The sequence below is a fragment of the Geotrypetes seraphini genome, chromosome 9 (assembly GCF_902459505.1).
Source record: "Geotrypetes seraphini chromosome 9, aGeoSer1.1, whole genome shotgun sequence".
Lineage (NCBI taxonomy): Eukaryota > Metazoa > Chordata > Amphibia > Gymnophiona > Dermophiidae > Geotrypetes > Geotrypetes seraphini.
Genome location: NC_047092.1, coordinates 145,910,272 through 145,930,227, shown reverse-complemented (window position 1 = coordinate 145,930,227; position 19,956 = coordinate 145,910,272). Strand labels below are relative to the sequence as shown.

General features: G+C 44.5%; 1 protein-coding gene across 1 annotated transcript in view; it reads left to right on the top strand.

Moving 5' to 3' along the window:
• The window catches only part of CUL3 (cullin 3), a 215,332-nt gene that overhangs the window by 5,208 nt on the left and 190,168 nt on the right, over positions 1-19,956 (top strand). The gene's annotated exons all lie outside the window — the stretch shown is intronic.

Genomic DNA, 19,956 nt, shown 5'->3' with positions numbered 1-19,956 from the left:
TGATTTCACTGGATGTTCCTTCTTCCAGGTCATTTATGAAAATATTAAATAAGATGGGTACAAGTACCGAGCCCTGGAGTACACCACTAGTCACTTTTTCCTATTCTGAGAACTTCCCATTTATGCCCACTCTCCGTTTTCTGTTCTCTAGCCATTTGCTTATCCATCTTAGTATATCTCCCTCTATTCCATGGCCTTGTAATTTCCTGAGAAGTCTTACATGTGGAACCTTGTTGAACGCTTTCTGAAAGTCCAAGTATATAATATCCACCGGTTCTCCACTATCAATTTGTCTGTTCACTGTCTCAAAAAATTGACGTAGGTTCGACAAACATGATTTCCTTTTCCTGAACCCATGTTGACTGGCTCATCAGGTTATGTGTGTCTAGGTGCTGGACTATGCTATCTTTATTTCAAACTAGTCTTTAAGCCCGTTACATTAACGGGTGCTAGAAGAGATGACTGTCTTTCTTTCTTTCTGTCTCTCTACCTCTTGTATTTCTCTCTCTCTCTGACCCCCTTTCTCTGTCTGTCTTTCTGTCCCTCTTCCTACCCCTGTGTCTTTCTTCCTTTCTTTCTGTCTCCCTCCTTCCCACTGCCTGTCTGTCTTTGTTTCTATCTGTCTCTCTCCTTGCTCCATATGTAACATTCCCTCCCCCTTCATTTCCCTGTGCAGCATTTCCCTCCCCCAACCTCACTTCCCTGTGCAGCAACAGCAGCAGTATTTTCCTCTGCAGGTCCCTGTGCTGCAGCATTTCCCCCAAACCCTCCCCCCCTTTGCTTCCCGCGGTGTGGCCTCACAGTGGTCAAGGAGATCGAGAGGGCACAGCAGGAAAAATGGCACTATCGGTAGAAGTTTATTTTTAAGTTTAAAGCTGCCGCCACGGCTCCTCTCACGATCACTGCCTGTGTCGGAAGCCTTCTCCGATGCAGGTGCGGCTCGTGAGAGGAGTCGCCGCAGCACCTTTAATCTTAACAATAAACTTCTACTGGTGGTGCTGCTTTTCCTGGATTTAGGTTTGCGTGAGATGGATAGCAGGTAGGCCAGCGGTTTAAGGCCTGTCTCCCATTTTACTTGCCCCTGAGTGCCAATTCTGTGCACGTGTCGGCCGCCGGCACTCCCAATGACCTCCTCGCGGTCCAATGCGGTTGTTTCTCTGACAGTGGGTGAGTAAGGATGGGAGAGGGGAGTCGCAGCGTGTTTGCTGCTTCTGTCAATCGGCCACTGTCACAGCTAAGTGCGCGTACACACTCCTACCTGCGGTGCCCTACAGTGCACGGAAAACGGGAGCACGCAGATGGGAGTGCGCATGCGCGGCTTAGGTTTTTATTATATTAGATAGATATGGCTGCTGAACTGATCAAAATAAGGGAATCTCAAACACTCCCTCCCCTCCCGCGAAGACTACCGTCGGGAGGGATGCCCAGTCCCTCCTGCTGGAACCTCAACTGTCCGACCACCCCTTAATGTCTGCAACAGGAGGAATGCCTAATACCTCCTGCTGCCACCCCCCAAGACATTCTCTGGTATGAAGGATGCCCAGTCCCTCCTGCTGGAACCTCCCCTCCAAAGAACATCAGCAGGAGGAATGCCCAGTCCTTCCTGCCGGAACCCCCCCCCCAAAGATTATCGGCAGGAGGGATGCCCAGTCCCTCCTGCCAGAACACCTCCCCTAAGGGATCTGGTTTATCGGAATCTTAGGCCACTCCCAGCACATCCTAGAATGCACTAGGAGAGAGGCCTAAGATTCCGGTTGGCCGAGTGGCTTTAAGCGCCTGGGCCAATCAGTGCCTTAAGCCCCTCTCTGGTGCATCCCATGATGCACCGGGAAGGGGCAAGCCCGCCATTCAGTGGAGGCGAGCCTGCTGGCCGGAGGGAAAAAGCATCTCTCCGACCAGCCAACTTAAAAAAGGTACTGTGGGGTTTTTTTGGGGGGTCAGGGAGCATGCCCTTCATGGGGGGGGGGGGGTTCCAGCAGGAGGGACTGGGCATCCCTCCTGTCAGGGGGATGTCTTAGGGGTGGCAGCAGGAGGAATTGGGCACGCCTGCTGCAGACATTCAGGAGTTCCGGCAGGAGAGACTGGGCATCTCTCCTGCCGGAAGTCTTCGCGGGGGTGGGACGGGTTCCCTGTCAAGGCTGCTAAACTGTTTGCAGCAGGGAGATTCCCTTGCCACGATCAGCTCAGTAACAACCCAATTCTCTAACCGACGCCTGTGACATGGACACTGGTTAGAGAATCGTGGTGTTAGGCGGGCTTAGGCGATTCTATATAGGACGCCTGTGTGCGATTTGTGTGCAATTCTCAAAAGCTGCTTATGTGGCTTCTGAGACCAGGCGTCCTATGCAGAATCCGGCCCTTAGGGTCTGACACAATGGTCTTAGAAAGATGTTAAACTTTTCATGCAAAAATTGCAATGTTTTAAAATATATATATATATTTTATTAACTTTTTCAAATAATACAGCTTATACATAGATTATACATATCAATCAGAAACAAAGGAATTCTGTCTCTGCAGTTCTTCCCTAAACCAAGTACAGTAAATCCTTGGTTTGTGAGCATAATTCATTCCAGAAGCATGCTTGTAATCCAAAACACTCGTATCAAACTGAATTTCCCTATAGGAAAAAATGGAAACTTTAATACAAAATACTATACGCACTTGTATTGCAAGACCTTGTTCATTTAGAACAGTCACTACACTCCTGCAGTGTCAGAGAGAGAAGAACCATCGGCTCAGTTGTGATGATGTGGTGCGTGTATACTGTACAGTATGTACTCGTATTGCAAGACTTTGCTTGTTTAGAACAGTCTTGCAGTGTCGGAGAGAGAACCATCAGTTCAATTCTGATGTGTGTATGCTGTATGTACTTATATTGCAAAACTTTGCTTGTATATCAAGTTAAAATTTAATAAAATGTTTTGCTTGTCTTGCAAAACACTTGCAAACCAAGTTACTTGCATCCAAGATTTTACTGTAGTCTCCAAAAGTTCTTCCTCCTCCTGAAGAAGCAAAGCAAAACCCGGGTCGAGGGGTGATAGTTTTGGGAAGCAGTTTGTGTTTGTCACTTTTAAACACTTAACAAGGGCTCGATCCAAAGTATCAACATCTGAGGTGGAAACCGCCGAACTTCACATTGCTTCAATTTGTAGCTATCGTCAATCTAAGCTAAGTGAAATTTTCTTTTTGATATACTTGAAGATGTTTGGCGGTACGGGACCATAAAGTGCAATGATGGTCCCGTTGCTACCTTTGTTCGAACCTTTTGAGCACATGGGTAAGGTCTGAGCACTTTATGCACATAAATTGTTTATATATGGATTTATATCATTTATTTTTAGTTCATGGTCTCTGTGGTTTGGAATGTGAGTCTGATCTCGGTACCGGGAAAGATGGTAGAGGCGCTGATAAAGGACTGCATCATTGATTACCTGGACGGACACGGTCTGATGAGGACCAGTCAGCATGGTTTCAGCAAAGGCAGATCTTGTTTGACAAACTTACTGCACTTTTTCGAGGGATAAACAGGCAGATAGACAAGGGCGACCCACTTGACATTGTATTATCTGGATTTTCAGAAAGCGTTCAACAAGGTTCTGCATAAATGACTACTTCGGAAAATTGCGAGCCATGGAATTGAGGGTGAAATACGTAGATTAAAAACTGGCTGGAGCATAGGTAACAGAGAGTGGGGGTAAATGGACAATACTTGGATTGGAAGAGTGTCACCAGTGGGGTGCCGCAGGGCTTGGTGCTTGGACCCGTGCTCTTCAACATCTTTATACATGATCTGGACATTGGTACGACGAGCGAGATGATTAAATTTGCAGATGATACAAAGTTATTCAGAGTAGTGAAAACGCAGGGGGATTGCGGAGATCTGCAATGTGACATAATCAGGCTCGAGGAATGGGCATCGACATGGTAGATAAGTGTAAAGTGATGCATGTCGGTAACAAAAATCTCATGTAAGAATACAGGATGTCTGGAGCGGTACTTGGAGAGACCTCGCAGGAAAGGGACTTTGGAGTTCTGATCGACAAGTCAATGAAGCCTTCTACGCAATGTACGTCGGCGGCGAAAAGGGCGAACAGAATGCTAGGAATGATAAAGAAGGGGATCACGAACAGGTCAGAGAAGGTCATCATGCCGCTGTACCGGGCCATGGTGCGCCCTCACCTGGAGTACTGTGTACAGCACTGGTCACCCATACATGAAGAAGGACAGGGTACTACTCGAAAGGGTCCAGAGAAGAGCGACTAAGATGGATAAGAGGTTGGAGGAGCTGCCGTAGAGTGAAAGATTAGAGAAACTGGGCCTCTTCTCCCTCGAACAGAGGAGACTGAGAGGGGACATGATCGAAACATTCAAGGTACTGAAGGGAATAGACTTAGTAGATAAGGACAGGTTGTTCACCCTCTCCAAGGTAGGGAGAATGAGAGGGTACTCTCTAAAGTTAAAAGGGGATAGATTCCATACAAACATAAGGAAGTTCTTCTTCACCTAGAGAGTGGTGGACAACTGGAACGGTCTCCCGGAGTCTGTCATAGGGGAAAACACCCTCCAAGGATTCAAGACAAAGTTAGACAAGTTCCTGCTGAATAAGGACGTGTGTTGGTAGGGCTAGTCTTGGGGCGCTGGTCTTTGATCAAAGGGCTACCGCGTGAGCATGATGTACCACTGGTTTGACCCAGCAGCGGCATTTCTTATGTTCTTATGATTTCATTTATAATATTGAACACAGAGGTATTAGTTTCACTACACTCTCTGATCTGTGAAGTTTGAAAACAAATTTAAATACACCGAAGTACTGTCTAAAATCTTTGCCAAGCTCACTCTAATAAATATAAAACAATAACTGTAAATATAGCAGAAAAAAATAATTATTTTAGGCAACACAGGTATGAACAAAGTAAAAGATGCAAATGTTTGGTCCCAAATATGTCAAATTTATAAGGAAAAAAATGTTCATATGAGCTTATTTCTTAATAATGGACAAAGAACACTAACCAATTAGTAATAAGGAATTTTGATAGCTTTGCTCCTATAAACCCCCCAAATATCAGGGACTCTTATCCAAACTAGTAGTTCAAACCCAGGAGTAAGCAGGGTCTTTCTCAAGCCTACATGACCACCAGTGTTTTTGAACTTATCCAGGAACGTCCCTAAAGCTTTGTAAACATGCTTAGCCTTGACAACATTGTCTGAGAATGACTTCCACAACTTAGTTGTACAGAGTAGAAATAAAAAAAATTACCTATTGATGTTCATGCTGTGTTCTCTCATTCTATTTGAAAGCATAAGCAACCTTTTCCTGTTTATCTAATCTAATCTAATCCTTAGGTTTGTATACCGCATCATCTCCACGTTCGTAGAGCTCGACGCGGTTTACACCCACCATTGATTTTATAGAACTTTAGTTTTTAGCCTTTCTTCATAAGGAACCCATACCATCACTTTTAACCTTTTAGTTGCCAGGGTCTCCTTCTTTCTCTATGCTAACCATTCATCTTCTATCTCTGTCCTCCTCTTCTGTTCCCCCCCCCCCCCCCAAGGTCTGTCATGTTTCCTTTTTCTCATCACCTCCCTCTTTCTTTCATGCTGTCTTCCTTTTGTTACACTTAGTGATGTCACATCCTGCTCTTGCTCATGTTCCTGCTCCAGCTAGACATAGTAACTGCAACAACTGTAAAGCTCTGTTAACTCACCTGTTCCCCCCTATTCCTGACTCTCTCTAACTCATCACTCTCCAAACAGCTTAATCATTTGTCTTCTCCTTTCTTCTTCCCCTACCTCATTCAATTCTCCTCTATCCAGATCACTCCCACTGTTTTCTCTACAGAGAAAACTTCCTCTTACTTCCATCTCTCCTCCCCAGTCCCTCCAAATACTAGAATTCCCAATCCCCCAACCTTGTAAGTCTTATCAATAAAAAAGATCCTCTTGGTTTACTAACCTGACCAGTTGCATCATTTCTACTATTCCACCTTAGACCTTAATACTCAATCTCCATCCACCTCTCTTCCTCATTGTTATCACCACTTGCTTTATTTGTCCTAAGAATGCTTCTGCTCATCACCATTTTGATTACCACTATCTGTGATTTAAACAAAATAAAGCAGCCTGTAGAGCAGGGGTGTCCAATGTCGGTCCTCAAGGGCCGCAATCCAGTCGGGTTTTCAGGATTTTCCCACTGAATATGCATTGAAAGCAGTGCAAGCACATAGATCTCATGCATATTCATTGGGGAAATCCTAAAAACCCGACTGGATTGCGGCCCTCGAGGACCGACATTGGACACCCCTGCTGTAGAGGATCGCCATCAGCTCTAGTGATCCTAGCAGGCTGCAGTCGACCTCCGCAGCACATTTCCTCTGCTGCGGTCCCGCCCCTCCTCTGATGTACGGGAGACCACAGCAAAGGGAACGTGCTGAGGAGGCTATGGCAACCTGCTAAGATTGCTGCAGCTGACAGCGATCCTGCTTTAGTGTCCGAAGCTCATCTTCCTCCTGAGTTCCCAGATGCTCATGAAGAGCAGCAGCGGTGATTATGCTGGTGGCAGGCAGGGATGGAACAGCGGGCCAAATCTCGGAGACGGCAGGAATTGTCTGGCGGGCCAAATATTATTGCACCATGGTCAGAGTGTGACATGTCTGCTTTAGAGGGTAATATTTATATTTAACAAGATAGCTGAGGCTAGATTTGGCATAACTGAATGCTTGAATTATGGATTATGAAATGGTAAAAAAAAAAAAAAAAAAGCCTCATCCACTAACAGAATTCCTATTTTATTTATTGTAAATAAAATAACCAGCATGTTCATGAATAGTCATAATGTATAACAAGATCCAATAAATATGTAGTTTGAAAAGCAGCTCTGTTACTAAAATGTTCTAAGCACAAATTACTACATGACCACATTAAGGAGGTTTTGCAGTAGTTTGCCTGTTTCCGCTCATTAAACTGTATGTTACTGAATTTTTTAGGGGTTGGGGCATGACAAGGGTGGTGAGTGGATGTGAAAGCATTAGCCAGCTAATGGCTAACTGAGATAATATGGGATTATTTATTGCCTTCCAAAAAGAAGATTGTAACTAGGGCTTTTACAAAGGTGCACTGCTGAGCCACCTTTAGGAATAGAATGGGTGGCTTGGCATTTACGTGGAAATTCCGTAAAGGATGTGTTGCAGTTAGACAGCGATAGGTGCCCTACCACCGCCTAACTGACCAATCAGGGGGCACGTTTCTAAAAAAATGAAGACGCCATTCTAAGACACTGGTCTCGCGCCTGTGGAGGTGCTTAGGTGGCGTGGTTTGTGCTGGAAGTGGCTTTAAGTATTCCTGTGCGCCTCCATAGTCACGAGACTGACACCTTAAAAACTGTCCTACATTTAAGGTGCATGTTTAAAAAAAAAAAAAAAAAAGCCATATTCTACAAATGGTACTGGTGTGTGATTGACACACAGCTGGTGGTGCACGTTTGTAAAAGGATCCATAAGTGCTTCCACTTTAAGCAGGGCAGATGAACCTTCCAGAACTTCTGGAACAACTGGCTCCATCAGCATGGGGGCTATCTTCAGGTCCTGGGGTCCATGGCTGCCACTTTGGATGTGGTTCTTTGGACAAGGGTGCACTTGCATCCTTTCCAGCAAGCCTTACTTTCTCACTGGACTCTGCACAGGGATACTTTACAGACTTGTCTTCCCTGGACTTTGGAGACTCGGGCCAGCACGGCTTGGTGGCTTCTCCTGCAGTTGCTCTGCCAAAAGCATTCCACTGTGGATTGCCTCCTGGATCGTGATAATGGATGCCAGCCTTTGTGGCTGGGGAGCCCTCTGCAATCGTTGTTCTATCCAGGGATGTTGGACACCCTCTCAGAGGAAATGATCAATCAACCAGTTGGTGCTGAGAGTCATTCGGCTGGCTCTGATGTGATTGCAGAAGACTCTTTAATGCCAAGCGGTCAAAGTCTTCTCCGACAGTAGCCTTTGTCGATCACCAGGGTGGGACCAAGAGCGTCCTTCTTGCTCAGGAAGCCCACCTTTTTCTGTGGGTGGAACGCCATTTCCAGGCACCATCAGCAGCGCATGTGTTGGGAGTTGACGATGTTAAAGCCAACTTCTTCAGCAGGCAGACTTTGGATCCGGGTGAGTGGGCCCTGTCCTCAGCGGCGTTCCAAACCATAGTGCAGCACTGGGATTGGCCCCACTTTGATCTCATGGTGACGACGAAGAACGAGAAAGCTGATCATTTCTTCAGTCGAGGATCTGAAACCGGAAGTGAGGATATCGACACTCGAATGCTGCTGTGGCCTCAGGAACTTCTCCTGTATGTCTTACCTCCTTGGATCATGATAGGCCAGGTTATTCAGTGGATCACAGTCCATCAGGGTCACATCATTCTGGTGGCTCCAGATTGGCCTCACAAACTGGTACGCATATCTTCTTCATCTGCACAAGGGTCGTGGCCTTCAGCCGAGTGTCGATCCAGACCTGCTTGCGCAGGGTTCGCTCTATATGGAAGACCCGAGACTCTGCTCTTACGGCATGACTCTTGAGCATGCAGGCTAAACACAAATGCTATTCTGAGGTGGTTTTGATACACTTCTCAAGTCTAAGAAGTCATCTGTAGTTTTTGCTTATTCTAAGGTGTGGAAGGCTTTCCAACATTGGTGGACTCTTATTAGGCTCCAATCTCTGTGTTTCTCACCTTTCTTCAGGCCGGTCTTGATAAAGCATCTCTTTGAGTCCAGGTAGATAGGCTCTCTTATTTTAGAGCCAGGGATTGTCGTTCCTCTTTGGTGTCTCATCCTGACGCCACTAGATTTCTGAAGGGTGATCTTTGCATCAGACCGCTAGTTAAACAGCTGTTCCCTTCCCAGGACCTCAACTGGTGCTGTCTAGCCTTACCAAGGCTCTCTTTGAGCCCCGTCAGGGTGCTTTCCTCTTGGACTTGACACTCAAGACTGTGTTTCTGGTCACTATTATCTCAGTGCGGCATGTCTTGGAACTCCAGGCTTTTGTAGGGAACCGTTTCTCCACATCTCATACTGGGATTTCCCTATGTATGGTTTCTTCCTTCCTGACGAAGGTGATTTTGGTTTCCATGTTAATCAGAAAGTGCTTTTGCCTGTTATCAGCCTACTGGTTCCAGGACACAAGATCACTTTTTGAAGAAATTTGAGGTGTGCAAAGTGCTTCTTCGCTACCTGGGGGTCACTAACGAATTTCATCTCTGACTCATTCTGTTAAGTGGGGCGCTCTCACTTCCAAGGCCATGATTTCCAGATGGATCCATAGGGCCATTTTTTTTCTGGGAAACAGTCTCCTGATTCTGTCAAGGCGCATTCTACCAGGCGTGTAGTTTCTTCAAAGCTAGAGCTGTCTCCCCTGAGGAGATCTACTGGGTGAAAAAGTCCTCTCTACCCATGTTTTCCCAAGTTTTACAAAGTGGATGTGGTGGCAAGACAGGACTCTTTCTTTGGGTCCTCTGTCCTTTGGCCAGCGCAGCAAGTCTGCCCTAGCTTTCGGGGACTGCTTTTGTACGGCCCATCTGTCTAAAATGTCTCACATATTGCACTGAAAGAAAGAAATTATGTACTTACTCTGGTAAGCTCTTTTCCAGTAGATAGGTGAAACATTCTAGACTCCTGCCCTGGCCATACTGCACCTGCCTACTGTTTGTCTATTTATGCGACTCCTGCCCTGGCCATACTGCACCTGCCTACTGTTTGTCTATTTATGCTTCTCCAAGTTGTTTCTTGGATGTCAGCCCTTGGGGGCTGGGAAATATACTGTATATATGTTACTTTTTTCTGTGGGAGTGCTTTCTGTGCTCCTTGGTGGCCTTTGTTGGCTGTTTGCAGTTGATGTTTTAATGTTAGTTCTTGAGCAGAACAGTTGTTAAACTTGATTTTCATAGGTGTCTCTACTTAACGTTTATTTAGTTACTCTTGGTACTTGGGTACTAATTGTAGGTGGAACTAAGGAGCCCAGTGAAGTACATCAGAGGCACAGAGAAAAAATCGGGAGTGGATTCCTTCTGCAAATGTCATGCAGCCATGGGGACACAATCATCTTTCTAGAATATTTGACCTATCTACTGGAAAAGAGTTTAAGAAGATGGGAGGTCTTTGTCCAATTCTCGATCTCCAAGCTTTAAACAAATATCTAGTCAGAGAAAGGTTTTGCATGCTATCTCTAGGGACCTTATACCCACTTCTAGAACAAAACGATTGGCTGTGTCTCTAGACCTCAAAGAGGCCTACACACACATCCATACATCCTGATCACAGAAAGTTTTTCAGTTTTCGGACATCTCATCAACACTTCTAGTACAAAGTTCTGCCATTCTTTTTTATTTATCAATTTTCAAATAAACAATCAAGTATACACTTGTACAGAAAGGAGAGGAATTAAAGAACATATTCAAAGCGAGACAATAGTTATAATCAAAGAAAAATAATCTTAATCTCCTCCTCAAGTCCTCATATTGTGGATCCAAGATGTAAAACGGTGAGCCTTACAAAAATCTTAGCAATATATCAATAAGAAGAAAAACAGGAACACTTAGCTGAAGGAAGTGACCTAATCAAATAATGAACACTCATATTGTATTAATCCCAGCTTTCAGGTGTGCAGCTGACAGAAAGGTTGTCATACATATTTTTGCTTTTGATATAGTATCACACATTTGCATGGGTGTCTTAAGAAGAAAGAGGCTCCAAGAGCGATAACTCCCGGCTTCAAAATCAGAAATTCACGACGACGTCTTTGGGTATCTCGAGCCAGATCTGGAAATATTTGTATTTTAAATCCCAAAAAATCTTTTGACTTGTTTTTAAAGAAAAGTCTCAGCAGCCAGTTTTTATCCGGTGCCAAGGCAACAGTAAGAAGTAAAGTTGCTGGTGTCGCAATTTCCTTGTCTGACTGTTCTAATATCAGTGAGACATTTAAATTCTGTTGGACCTCTGTAGGTAGTTGTTGTGGTTCTTGATATTTTTGATGTTGTCCTTCAATTTTCCGAATAGGCAGATAATAAGCCTGAGTTAAAGGTGGAAGCAGTTCTTCTGAAATATCCAAAATTTCTACCATATATCTTTTTATCATCTCTCTCGGAGATATTGTTGCCACTCTAGGAAAGTTAATCAACCTGAGATTGTTATTACGAGAGAGGTTATCTAAGGCTTCCAATTTTCTTCTCATTCTTCCTTGCTTCTCCAAGAGTATTCACCAAGTGCCTAGTGGTCATGGCAGCAACTCTAAACACCCATGGGTTTAAAGTTTTTCCATATCTAGACGACTGGCTTTTGCTCCTTCTCAAGTAGTGCACTCGGCAACACAGAAGACACCATAACTTTTCTCCAGCTTCTAGGGTTTGACGTCAACTTTCCCAAATTGCAACTTCAACACCCTCAACTGCTGCAATTCATAGGAGCCCTACTCGACACCACTCTTCTACGAGCTTTTCTACATCAACAAAGACACCTTACTTCATCTTTGCAGTCATGTCTCCACTCTACAAACCATCTCAGCAAGACAAATGATGCAACTCATAGGTCACAAGGCTTCCACAGTTCGTTTCCCACTTCGCACTATTTCATCTCAGATCAGCTCAGTGGACCCTAGGATCTCAATGGTCTCAAGCCCTCGATCCTTTATCCTGAAGGATTAGTTTTTCCAGTGGTGGATGAATTAGACAAGTCTCTCCAAAAGGTTGTTGTTTCACATCCCCCCCATATCAGAAGGTGCTCACCATGGATGCGTCCATGTATGCTTGGGGAACCCACCTGGATGTTCTCAAAACACAAGGTCGGTGGTCTGCTCAAGAAAAGATGTTCCACATCAACCCAATAGAGCTGCGGGCAATTTGCAATGCTCTAAAAACCTTTCAGGAGCATCTTTCCAACCAGGGCTGTGGAGTCGGTAGATAAATGTTCCGACTTCGACTCCTCAGTTTTTTGTACTTCAGACTCCGACTCCAGGTACCCGAAATTTCCTCCGACTCCACAGCACTGGTTAATTTTCAGATCGTTAAAATGGAATGTCAAGTTGAGAGAAATGAGCATTTTCGACATAACCTTCTTTTTGCTTTTAATCAAGGTTCTAAGGCCGCAGAAGCTGCTCGCAACATTTGTGCTGTGTATATAGTGGGTGCTATAGCTGAAAGAATTGCTCGTGATTGGTATGCCAAGTTCAAAAATGGAGTCGGTAGATAAATGTTCCGACTCCGACTCCTCAGTTTTTTGTACTTCTGACTCCGACTCCGACTCCAGGTACCCGAAATTTCCTCCGACTCCTCGACTCCGACTCCACAGCCCTGTTTCCAACCAAGTCCTTCTTTTTCGCACAGACAATCAAGTAGTGATATACTACATCAACAAATTTTTTTGGGGGGCAGGCTCTTTTCCTGTCTTGTCAAGAAGCCAGACACATGTGGAACTGGCCAATTCCTCAAAATATATTTCTTTAGGCCATATATGTACAAGGGAAACAGAGTTTTCTAACCTACAGGCTCAGCAGATTTATTCAACCATGTGCATGGACTCTGAACTCCAAAGTCCAAAGACCTGTTTGCGTCTCTCCACAACCACAAATTGCCTCAATTCTGCTCCAGACAGTACTCACCTCATCGTCTCGAAGCAGGTGTATTTCTTCTGGGTTGAACGAACAAGTTCCTCTGTACATTTCCACCAATCCCTCATTTTAAAGACCTTAGTCAAATTCAAGAGTGACTCAGCCACCATGATCCTGATAGTTCCTGAGTGGCCCAGACATTTCCAAGATCAAAAATCAAAGAAATAGAAAGAATGAAAGAAGTTAAAAAATAACATAAAACAAATTTGAGAGAGAAAAGTCTCTGAAGCGGCCTGATAGCAAAGTCATATTTTAGTGCAGGTCTTAATACAACTCCTAGCACAGCACACTTCATAGATCCACCACTGGCAATGCCTGCAATTGTATGGCCTTAATATGATCTTTAATGAATAAGCCAAAAGTGGAGACATTCAAACATACAGGTGTGCAGACTTATTTCTGAACTTTGTGCAATTGTGCGTTGGCTCGACATGCACATGTTTTGGCCTATATGGCCTGCCTCAGAAGCCTACAATTTATTGACATACAAATTATTTAGAATAAGCGTACATGTATAAAAATAACAGTATATAAATCAAAGATAATGTCCACTTAAAAATTGTAAGTAGAACATATACTGTATTTTTCGCTCCATAAGACACACTTTTTTCCCACCCAAAAGTGGGTGGAAATCTCGGTGCATCTTATGTAGTGAAGGTACAAAAAAATGTAACCCCCCATACCGTTTAAAAACATCCCTCCCGCTGCTGCACCTTTTTAAAACACCCCGCCCGCTGTGCTGTCACACACCTGCTGCACCTTTGTTAAACACCCCCTTGCATGCCCACCGCCCGCTGCACCTTGTAGCAAATAAACTTGTGGTTGCGGTGTGAGCGGCGACGGGAGTTTATGGCTTTTCGAGTGCGTGAATAAAACATCCACGAGTTGACTTAAGTTTTCGTAATTTTTTTGTGGGGAAGTTTTAAGTTGGGTGTTCCGCCATATTTTTGTTCCTGGGGTGATCTGGGGGAGGGGGGCACGGCTCTTAAATCTTCTCCTCACGCTTCTGTTTTGGTGCTGGCGCGCAAGAGAGAATTTGTGACAGGACCGAAGTTTGGTGAAAAGTTTCACTCGGCACTTGCGCTGTTTCGCAGCTCATCCACCTCCACGAGCCCAGGGTCATTTTGGGGGTGTTCCACCCCTTCCTCCGACGGGAGAATCCCGGGGGCTTGGGAGAGGGGGGGGGGATGTCAGCCTCGCGGGCGGCACTGACCTTGGCCAGTTGCAGAATTCTCGTCAGCGAGTTTCTGGGAAGTTTTGTCCGGGGGAGGGGTCCGAGTCAGCCTAAGGCCACCTCTCTTCCCACCTGTCATTCTCTTGTCCATGCAGGCTCTGTAAGGCGTCACTTCATCCCCCACCCCGCCGTCATGTCCGCTGCCTGCTGCCCGCCGAAGCTGGCCGCGAGGGGGGCAGCAGCAAGGAGAGGAGCCACCACCTGGAACGGGAGGCTTGTTGGCACAGTCAGGAGATTGACGCACTGCTGTCCTAGGAAAGGCGCGTCGTCCGCCACCCCGTCAAGATCCTGCTGCTGGGGGCCGCGAGAGCGGCAAGTCCACATTCCTGAAGCAGATGAGGATCATCTACGGCCGGGAGTTCAATCACGGCCCCCTGCTCGAGTTAAGGGATACCATTTTCGACAATGTTATCAAGGTAATTGGTGCATCGTTAAACTCTCTGGCTATATATGTTGGGCATGGCTCGGAGAGTCCCTCTCCTTAACTTTCATCCCTGGAGAGAATGGGTTTGGGGTGCCAGAGGGAATCTGATCCCTCCTTTCCCTGCTAAAGATCTTTAGGCATCTCATCCTCGTCTCACGAATCTGCCCCTTCTCTTTCCTTACAAGGGATATGGCTATGTCCTTCCTCCCCCACCCCCCTACCAAAAAAAAAAAAGACTTTGTAATAACATCAGAGTAGGAATTCTTTCCTCTTTTTTTTATACATTAAACAGGTGATCTTGTTTCTTTTAGGTCATGGATGTCAACTTCTTGAAACATAAATTTTTTAAAAATAGATTGTTTTGCCCTTTAAAAAGTTAATGTTTAGTTAATTGGATACAGAAATAATGCTTGATGGACCCTTGAATGGTTAGCTTTCATGTTGTGGAGAGATTTATATGCCACCACTAGGCCTTTGAAGATACATTTGGCTATGGGCAACCACTGAGCTGGGGTGACAAGGGTCATGGGCTTGTAGGTTTTTCAATAGCCTAATTGCTGCATTTTGAACTCGTCGTAATCCCACGAGAACTGACAGGCAGCCATTCGGAGTGCAGGGAGGGACCAAAAGCGCTAGCCTGCCTCATGCACCACTGTGCCGCTGCCGGAAGAGAGCAGGAGAACCGAGGCAGGAGCGCAGAAAGCTTTGCTTCCGACCTCCACGCTCTTCTGACCTCTGCGCCCCTGGCTGGGAAATAAAAGGAGACAGTTATCCAGAGAGGAAGGGATTTTAAAAGGTACCGGGAGGTAGGGGGATGTTTAAAATACCAGGATAGCCATCTAGTGAGGGAGGGATTTTAAAAGGTACGTGGGGTGGATGGGTGGGTATGATTATAAAAGGTACTGGGGGGTATGTAGGGAGTATGGGGGGGATGATTTAAGGTACTGGGGGGTATGTGGTGGGTATGGGGGGATGATTTAGGGTACGTGAGGGGTATGGGGCCTGCCTGTCACTAGGCCACTAGGCCTGCCTGCCACTAGGCCATTCTGCCTGTCACTAGACCAGCCTGCCTGCCACTAGGCCTACCTGCCTTGTGCCCTGTCCCTGCCTACCACTAGACCACCAGAGGGGGGACAGGTTACAGAGCCTGACAGGGAGAGGGGACTGGGTGCAGAGCCTGACAAGAAGTATGGGGCTGGGTACAGAGCCTGGCAGGGAGAATTTGGTTCAGAATATATTGGGGTTTTTTTTTTTTTTGTTTTCCTCCTCTAAATCTAGGGTTCGTCTTATGGAGCGAAAAATCAATAAACATCTTCTTTAAAAAGCATCAAAAGAAATACAGTAAAAGAAGAGGATAAACATAGAAAAATGCTCAATCATTCATAACACAATTTTTATGAATGACTTAAACATTCATAAACTCATTGTTAAAAATAGAATTAAAAAATAGAAGAACAAATTCATCTATGTGCATACATAAAAAAATGACTGATACATATAAAACATCATATGCCTGATTTTTAATTTTTATATTCTATATTTTTTGTGTCAATAAATTGTAGGTTCCCGAGGGAGGCCGTATAGGCTGAAACATGTGCGTGTCGAGCCATCGCACAATTGTTCAAAGTTCGGAAATAAATCTATACACCTGTATGTTTGAACATCTCCATTGTTGGCTTGTTCATTCTTGATTGGGTTGTGAAGGTTCTTCTTCTTTAATATGATTTTTAACATATAATGCTATTCCCCTTCTTTTCTTCCTACTCTGTGTTTCCTGAACAGATCATAGCCCAGTTATGGATCTCCATGAACCACGTCTCCATGATCACCACTATATCCAACTCATCTTCTTTCAGCATAGCTTCTAGATCCATACTTCGAGCATTAGTATATACTGCTTTCCAGACATTGCCCCCTTTTCCCATCTGTGTAGAGGTATTCAGTGATTTACTTAACCTGAGGGCTTAAACTCACCAGGGGGGCTTTGATCACCCTGCCCGATCACTGATTGGTTCGTTGAGGTTAGGTCAAAATTTGAAGTCTTTTAAAACATCTTTGAAAACTTTCATTTATTTGTTAGAGCATTCCTTTAGATTGGTGGATCTTTCCTATTTTAGTCCAGTATGGTTGATTACCTGTAAAGGGTTGTAAGTTTGTGATGTACTGATGTTTTATTAATTGGATTTGTGTATGTGAATATTGTAATCCGATTAGGTTATAAATGGATTTGAAATTTTTAAAATAAAAAAAATCATTTTCTTTGTTAATTCCAATCTGAAAACTGTATTAATATGTTTTCTTATTGGTTGATATCTGTATTGCTATGTATCATTTGTTGCTGTGGGCAGGGTCAGATTAAGCCATTTGCAACTTTTAGAGTTTAAAGCCTCATTATGCAGTTCCTAAGTGAGCCTGCCCTGCCTGTGTCTATTGTAGCTAGCAGCAGTGATCATAAGTAGAATCCATCCAATGGGAAGGCAGAAGGAGCAGAGAACTGGAAGGCAACTGTATTCACAGAAAGGGTGGAGGTGATCTGGAGAAAGTTTCTACATCTGACAGGGTATGGAAGATAAATGAACTGCTTCCAAATAGTGCCACAATATATTTCTATTAGACAGCTGCAGTATGTGTTGTATTGATTCATTGTAACATTGTGAATTAAGGAATTGCCTTCCTCTCTTCTCTCCTGATCAGATACAGGAAGCACATGTACATAACGCACACAAACATACAAACACATGCATACACACTTACCAGTACATATGCAGAGACACACAGGGCCTGATTTTGTATAGGACGCCAGTATCAGCTGCTGCCTAAACGGCATCTGAGAATCACACACCAGCGTCCTATACAGAATCACATCTGTCTTAAGAAACTGATGCCTAACTCCCACCTAACCTGCCCAATTCTGTAACTGGCACCCAAGTCACAGATGCCAGTAAGAGAATTGCATTGTCACTGAGATGATTGTGGCAAGGGAATCCCCCTGCCGCAATCAGCTCAGCGGCTGTGGCAGAAAAACCCCATCCCTGCGAACATCCCAGGCTTGGGGGATGCCCACTCCATCTTACCAGCACCCCCACCCAACATTCCCAGCAAGAGCAATGCCCAATCTCTCCTGCTGGCACCCATCAGGACCCCCTGAGCCTTTTTCAGCAAGGCCTGCCAGATGGATGCCTACTTCTTCTGGCCAGCAGGCCTGCCTCTTCATGGGAGTGACCTTAGGAATTTGGCCAATCGGAGTCTTAGACTCCTCTCCAGTGCATCCCAGGATGGAAGGGGAAGGCCCACCATTTTGAAGAGACAGGCCTGCTGGCCAGATGGAGTAAATTTACTATAGTGTATTCAGGGATATTAACTATAAGCACAAGGTCAGAAAAAGTCAACAATATCTGATTATGCAACTGACATAAGTTGGTTACAAAACCTATGGAGAGTGATCAAAATTAGGTTTATAAAAACACTCAGAGATATTGAAACTCTATAAGGAAGGCTGAAAAACCTCCCTTGGGTGAAGAGTTCACCTGGCGGGTGGTTGCCGGCAGGAAGGATTGTGTATTTCTCCTGCTGGGGGTTGTTTTAAGGGTTCCGGCAGGAGGGAGTGGGCGTCCCTCTTGCTGCGGATAGTGTCAGGTTTCGGGGGTGGCATCGGGAGAGAGTGGGCATCCCTCCTGCTGGCTCATTTTTGGAAGGGTTTGGGGATTCCTTGCAGCGACCGCTCAGCTGATCACGGCAGGGAGATTTCCTTGCAATGATCAGTGTAGCAGCCACATCTATTTGAAATGTAGGCCAGCATTTCAATGGCCTGATTTCAGGCACCTATCACAGCCATGGAGAGATGCATAGGTCCGCTTAAGCTCTCCTAAAGCCACTTCCAGACAAGCCTATGTCCAGCCTTTGCTGAGCTTAAGCATCCCTAGGCGCTGCTGCACCCAAGAAGGATGCCTACAATGTAGGTGGTCTGCCGTGGGGTTATTGAGTTGGTTTGTTTGTTTTAATTTTAGAAAACTTGTGTCCCAATTGGCTGATCAGACAGCAGTAGGACGCATACCATTGCCTACAATTGGAACACTGTTTATAGAATTTGCCCCACAGTGTACAGTCATGTGAAAAAATTGGGATACCTCATGAAATATTCAGTTCTTTCTTACAGACAGTCTCTCATTTTCCTCAAGCACCCTCTGGTACACGGTAGAATTCATGGTGGATTCTATGATGGTAAGCATGGTCTAAAACCATGACACTTCCACCTCCATTCTTCACAGTTGTTATGAGGTTCTTTTCCTGGAATGCTGTATTTGGTGTATGCCAAACACGTCCTCTTTTCTGGTGTCCAAATAATTCAATTTTAGACTCATCTGTCCATAGAACACTGTTCCAGAAGTCCTGGTGCTTGTTTACGTTCTCTCTGGCAAACTTCAGTCTGACATTGATGTTTCTCTTAGAGAGCAAAGGTTTCCTCCTTGCACACCTCCCATGCAAGTTAAATTTGTGCAGTCTCTTTCTGGTTGTAGAGACATGCACTTTCACATCAACAGTAGCAGGAACCTGCTGTAGGTCCCGTGATGTTTCCAATAACCAGGGACAATGTAGCAATGAGAGTCAGAAAAATAGCTAGACTGCAAATAATTGCAGTAGGTCCCGTGATGACATTTTAGGGTTTTTGGAGACTTCTTTTAGCATCTTGTGGTCTGCTCTGGGGGTCAACTTGCTTGGACGGCCAGACCTGGGCATGTTGGCAGTTGTTTGGAAAGTCCTCCACTTGTACACTATTTTCTGGACTGTGGAATGGCTAATGTCAAATTCTTTCGAGATCTTTTTAAATCCCTTACCAGATTTATAAGCTGCTACAATCTTCTTTCTGAAGGCCTCAGACTCTTTTGATCTCACCATGGTGTTCACTCTCACTGCAGCAGTCATGAGCACACCGAACTAAATGTCTGAGGTTTAAGTAGGCAAGCCTCCTTCAAAATGCTGAGTAACGATGATCTAATCATGTGCACCTGATGTGATACTTCTGTGTATGATTTGAGCCACTTTAAGTGGGGGTGTCCTAATTTATTCCTCAGTTAGAATACAGATTTTTGTGGATATCTTTTGTTTCATGATTAAATCAAGAAAAACCTTTGTTGTTTTCCTGCAATTATATCGCTTTCTTTTCTAGAGAAATAATAAAAAAAAGACTTGACACCAATATGTGAACATTTCTTAAGAAAGAACTGAATATTTCATGGGGTGTCCTAATTTTTTCACATGTATACACACTCACCAACCCTTCCCCCAAAATTCATGGGCATACAATCAGATGGGTTGGAAAGAATTCCTTGAGTTGTTCCCCATATGCTTTCCCTCTTTGTTTAATGAAAGCATCCATGTTATATTTGAATCTTTTATTATTTTCAATTTAAATTCCAAGTATTACTCTTGTACAGAAAGCAAGAATAGAGTAGATATCAAATACAATACAAATGTAAATCCTAAATTAACAAATATACTATTTATGCTCAAGTCCTCAAATTAAGATCCAAGAATTAAAGAAAATTGGTAAAATTATAAAGAAAAATAATAAAATTTAAGAAACTGAGAGCTATAGCAGTGAAATGAGGTTATAATATCCAAATTATAGGGCTTAAAGATTATTTGCATTCAGACGAGAC